Below are 6,000 nucleotides of genomic sequence, written 5' to 3'. Positions count from 1 at the left end.
CAGAAGTTGCAATTGAACGAGCTGGTCGAGTGGCGAATGAATGTCTACGAAAATGCCAAGCTTTATAAAGAGTGAACCAAGAAGTGGCATGACGACTGCATAAGCAACAGGACGTTCTTCATGGGTTAACAGGTACTTTTATTTAACGCACGTTTGTGATTGTTTCCAGGAAAGTTGAAGTCCCGCGGGTCTAGGCCATTTCGCATCAAGACTATCTTTCCCCATGGCGCAATGGAGCTAACAACTGTGGATGGAAACAACATATTTAAAGTCAATGGTCAATGAATTAAGCCCTACTATGGGGGCAATGTGGAACGACACATGGAGACCATCGACTTAGGCAAGCAAGACTGATCGCTTGCAAGGATGCGGATTACGGTAACCTTGAAAAATCCTTTTTCAATCAGCATCCCTATCACTATTTTTATCGCTTTCTTTATTGCTTTCTTTATCGCTTTTTTTACTGCTTTCTTTATTGCATTGTTATTGCTTTCTTAAATTAGTTTTACTGCTTACTAAAATTTATTTCTACTTCAATTCCAGCTTGTGTTAGTTTAATTTTATGCATAGTTGAATGTATTTCCTTTCCAGCCTTAGTTTGCATTGATCTCAAAATTCTGTGAATGAATTTTTTTAAAAAAAATGAACACCGCAACGTCTTATCAATTTGGTTTTGGGATAAGCGTTGCGATATTGATGATACAAAAAAAATAACATCTGGTATGCATTGCAATGACGGGTGTATCTGGCTTTAAAAGATGCACTTTGCGCCCGTCTTCCACAAATGCATTGCGTTGACGGATGAGTTGCGCGCGTATGTACACTGCATCCGTCCTCAGTAAAAACGCACTATGTCGATGGTAGTGTTATGCTGGTAGAAATACCATGCGCCCGTCCTCAAGAAATGCATTGTGTTGAGGGGTGTGTTGCGCTAATACATACGTTGTGCCCATCCTCCGCAAATATGCATTTGTGGTAACGGATGCATTACGTTGAACGTTTAACATTACGCCCATCCGATTAAATGAAATAAAAAAAATGATAAAATATTCGCGGAGAGAGTAGTCGAATCGCTTCAGCTTCCGAGGCAATTATGACTTAGCAGACGAAAGGACGTCCTTCCTGCTAAATCATAATGGGAAGGGCGCGACGGCAGGCTTTTTGGAATACCGAAGCCTGCCACGCAATGATTACGTTGGCCCCATCAAGGCCCAACCTATAAATTGCACCTCCTTCAACCGAGGAGCGTTTGTATCTCTCGCGATAAAAAAAACCCTAAGTAATTCTCTCTACATACCCATCCCTTTCCGATTTTCTTCCTAAGACCAAAATTTTTTCCAACTTCTTTCACTTCACTGGAAAAATAGTCGGGCAGTCATCACATTCATCCTCTCAACCATCATCCCCTTCCCAAGCCCCCGTCACCGCACGGGAGGCTGCTTTCCTCGCTACCAGCGACAGCCTCGCCGCCCAGCCTAAGCCTTCCCCAAGAATCGCTGGAAAACCCCGGCGAAAAACCTCTGTAGTCGAAAAACCACCCACCAACCGAGAGGGACTGAGCACGGAGAGTGCCTCTGCCACCAGACCTGAGGTGGCACTCCCAGTACCTTCGACTGAAAGCAAATTGAAGCAAAGGGATGACAATGAGGTATTTGGGAGTATTTTGAGTAACTTAGAAAGAGAGGGGGGCTTACTGGAGGCAGGAGTTATAAACCAGCCCCTGCCATCAGAGGAGGAGTTGGCAGAAGCTTCGCAGAGAATAGCCCTGGCTGTTGTGGATCCTAAGAAGACTATTCCAACAAACTCCAATGAGAGACCCATCAGGGCCATTTTGGAGGTTATAGGGGCGAAGAAGCAGCCAGGGATGGCCGAAGAGAAGGAGAAGAGAAAAAGTAAAGAAAAATGGATGGAAGGAGATGAAGCCGCCCGGTTGAAGAAGGAAAAGAAAGAAAAGAAGATGAGTGAAAAGAAACAACGCAAGCGGGAGGAGAAGCGCCTAAAGAAGGAGGAGGAAAAAAGGAAGAAGGTAGAAAGTCTAGATTTTGATGGAGAATCAACCACCGCAAGGGTGGAAGAAGGGATGTCAATGCAAGTTAGAGCATCAGCGCAACCACAAGTTTCATCACCGTATACCAGATTGGTTACGTCTGAAGACAGAGAAGACCCTGACATTACTCCTCTTATGTGGCATCGTAAAGAGAATGTGCCACAAGGGTCCACAAGTGATCCATTATTCTTTCAACGCATAGCAGAGGAGAAGGAGAAAAGAAAACAAGAATTAGAGGAGAAGAAAGAAAAGATGTCACGTGCGCGCCAAACCATCGCATCGGGCGATTTGGCCAGAAAACTTCACGATGAGGAGGTCCGCCGTGACAACACAATAACGGAAGAAGAAGAAAGAAGAAGGCTCAAGGATAAGCAATGCATTATGCTCGCCTCAGAGAAATTTGAAAGAGAAATGAGAGAAGAAGAAGAAGCAGAAAAAAAGAAGAAGGAGGAGAAGAAACGACGTCGCAAAGCAAAAGTGCAGTGCGTCCGAAAGAGGAAGAGAAAAGAATGGGAAGAATGGGAAGAGGAAAAAGAAGAGCAACGCAAGGCAAAGGAACGCAAACAAAGACAAAAATCTCACCTTGCGTCCAAAAGGGCAAAATGAAAATGGAGAACAGCGAGCTTGCGTCGACTAGGAGGCGCCCAACACCCAAGAAAGAAAATGATGATCTGTGGATAGAAATGGGCTTCTTCCCTGCGTCGACAACACTACCGGATTTCATCACCAGTGTTGTGATGCAGCATGGGTGGGAAAATTTCTGCCAATGTCCATCCATCATTATTCCTACGGTAGTGAGGGCCTTCTATCACAGCCAGCTCCTTGACACCGAAGATGCGGTGATCATTGAAGGGAGGGTAGTGTCGTTCAGTGTAAAGGATATCAATAAGCTCTATAAGTTGAAGAATCTCCTGGAAGCACCGGGTAACAAGCTAATTGATGATCCTAAAAAAGAGCATACGGAGGATGCGCTGAAGGTATTAACGCAACCGGGCACCAAGTGGTTGGTGTCATTAACAGGCATAAGAACCTTCGCCTCTAACAAGCTGCTCCCAGAAGCGCGACTTTGGGTTTATTTGGTGAAACGGCGACTCATCCCAACAATGCATGATAAAACAATTTCAAGGGATCGAGTTATGGCCACATACTGCATAGCGCGCAGCATTCCAATCGATGTGGGCCAGCTCATTGCGAAGCAGATTCGAGCTTTTGTTGGCCTTGTGAGAGGTAAATACTTCTTCCCGTGTCTCTTATACACATCTAGATGTGTATAAGAGACAGGGCCATGTGAGAGGCCAATACTTATTCCCGTGGATGATTTCGAGCCTGTGCCTCTCTGTGGGCGTAGGCATTGACGAAGAGCCCATGCCTGAAGTTCACGGCATCATCCACATGAAGATCCTGAGAATGCTTCTCAAGGATTCACCACATTGCCCCGAGCTTCCAACAAAAAGGCCTCTCATTGATCTAAATGCACCGCAACCTCCAAAACCAAAGAAGCAGCGCCGCAATGATAAAGGAAAGGAAAACGTCCAAGAACGATCACCGCAGAAACAAACTAGTCTACCATTGGATCCTTTACCTTTAATCATTCGCCCACCAAGCCCTCCAAACGAACCCCTTTCCCCTCTTCCCTAACAATTCACAAACCTCCTCCTTGCTCCTGACTCCAACCCTGCATCTCCAGTAGCGTTCCCCCACCATCCATCTCCACCTCACTTTTCACCCCCATCGCCGCATGTTGATGACCCACACAATATGAGAACAGGCTCTTCCGCTCAACCTCAAACTGATGTTGGTGAAACATTGACGGTGCAACCCACTACCGCATCCCTTGCTGCTACCTTAACCGATATGCAGGTCTTCTTATCTCAACAGCTTATCTTCTTCCACCATGCATTAATGAAGTTGCAAGAGAGCAATGCAGAGTTGCGAGGCAGCAACATAATGTTGCGGCAAGCGATGGTCAATATTCAACGCAACATCTTTACCATTCACTTGAACCAAAGACAGATGGTTGAGCGCAACCATGAGTACTTTATTTTCTTAATGACATATCTACATGGTCCCATGGTGCCTCCACATCTACAACAACCTCTGCAATTTCAAGAAGCGCCACAAAGAGCTCCTCCACAACATCCTCCTCATCAAGAGCCCTCGCAGCAACTCTAAGTTTGGGGGTGCACCACCTTCTCCACAATTTTGCAATTTTTCTTTGCGGCCATTCATGTTTTTTATAGAAATCTATACCGTGTATTCTTTTGTACATACTTACAATTTTGTGTTGCGATGTTTATAATTCTTTGTGTACTTAGACAAATTTTATACAACTGAGTAATCATTCTTTTCTTATACGTTGGCCTCTTTACTTTTATCATCCTTTGTCAATTTATTGCGGTAATTCTTTTCTTTTCTTTTGCATTGTTTATTTGTGCTGCCATGATGAGTAGTATGCATACCCTTAGCAAAATTTCTTTATACGTTGTATTTTCTGCCTAACACTTAGACAATTCATCGCAATAGCTCTGCTTTACCTTCTCTATTACAAGACTCTGCTCAAACATTCTTTTCAAAATTTTGACTAAGTATTTTGTCTTTTCTGTAAAAAACAATGCAATGAGGACCTTGCATATCTCTAAATTTGGGGGTGGGGAAGGTCTGAGCAGATGCGGCAATATCAGGCAAATGCGTTCATCATTGTCAAAAAAAAACATAAAACTCCGCTGTCAGCACAAGGGAAAATCCCAACCTGATAAGAGTTAAGTCGTGAAAGGAACCTACTCGTAGTTGGATGTTCGCATGACACCCGTGTAAGCAAGCCAAAACGAAGGTAGGTTTCCAGGATCGACGCAATAGGAAAAAAAAAAAAGGAGAGAAAATAAGGATAAAAGAGACAACTCCTCTGACCAGCAAAAGTAAAACTTGGCTGAGGATTAAGAGTTGAAGTTGAGCTTGGTACACAACCGAAGTTGGATGCTCGCATGACACACGTGGGAGCAAGCCAAAACGAAGAGTGTAACCATGATCAACATTCTCTATACGATGATGCAAACCAGGCCACCGCATAAAAGAAGCACTTCGTTGTTTTCGCAAGAAGAGGTAAAATATTATTCTCAAAACTAAAAGGGAACTTTGGGTAGAGGTTTGTTTTAGATAAGAATAAAGTATAGCATGTTGAAGAATTGTCAAAGGATAGAAGGAACTTGCGGTGTTGAGAAATTATATAGAGGTGGAGCATTTAGAGTAGTCGATCGACACAAAATTAAGATAGGAGTTGAGCTGAATTGCCTTAGTCGAGGATATGCTTGAGGACAAGAATATATCTAAATTTGGGGGTGTGATAACTTGTAGAAATACAAGTTATTTATGTTGTTTTATTTAGATTATGTGGCAAAAAGAAGGAAAAGTTGTGTCGACCATATAGAAATTGGCTTAGAAATACGAAAATTGTAAAGTGTCGTGAACACACCCGCTAACCCCATTGCGATGGTGAAATGGAATGCCCAAGTCTTTGTTTTGCAGGAAATAGGTCACCGTATGCGATAACCGCTTAAGGACAAAAATGAACAACGCATCCACATTACATGTGGCAATCAATCAAGAACGAAAAAGAACACCGCAATTGCAGGGCATGCGACGATCGATCAGAAACTCAAACGATCAACGCATTTCCACCGCATGCGGCAATCGATAAAAGATCAAAATAATTACACCGCATGCGGCGATCGATCGTATATGTGAAGAGCAACGCATTCGCAAGGACTTCTGACAATTGTATAGCTTTTCTGTTGTATGATTCTGACAAATTGATCATAAAGCAGAGCGGACATTTCCACCAAGCCATGGCAGGAATTATCATATTTTCAAAATGGGACCACTAATACAGAAGGAGCCAAGGTCTATAAATAGCTTCCTCAAATTCAATAAAAAGGAGGCTAGTCTGAAGAGACAAT

The sequence above is a fragment of the Benincasa hispida genome, chromosome 5, assembly GCF_009727055.1.
Source record: "Benincasa hispida cultivar B227 chromosome 5, ASM972705v1, whole genome shotgun sequence".
Lineage (NCBI taxonomy): Eukaryota > Viridiplantae > Streptophyta > Magnoliopsida > Cucurbitales > Cucurbitaceae > Benincasa > Benincasa hispida.
The sequence above is the reverse complement of the archived record's forward strand: the minus strand, read 5'-3'. Positions refer to the sequence as shown.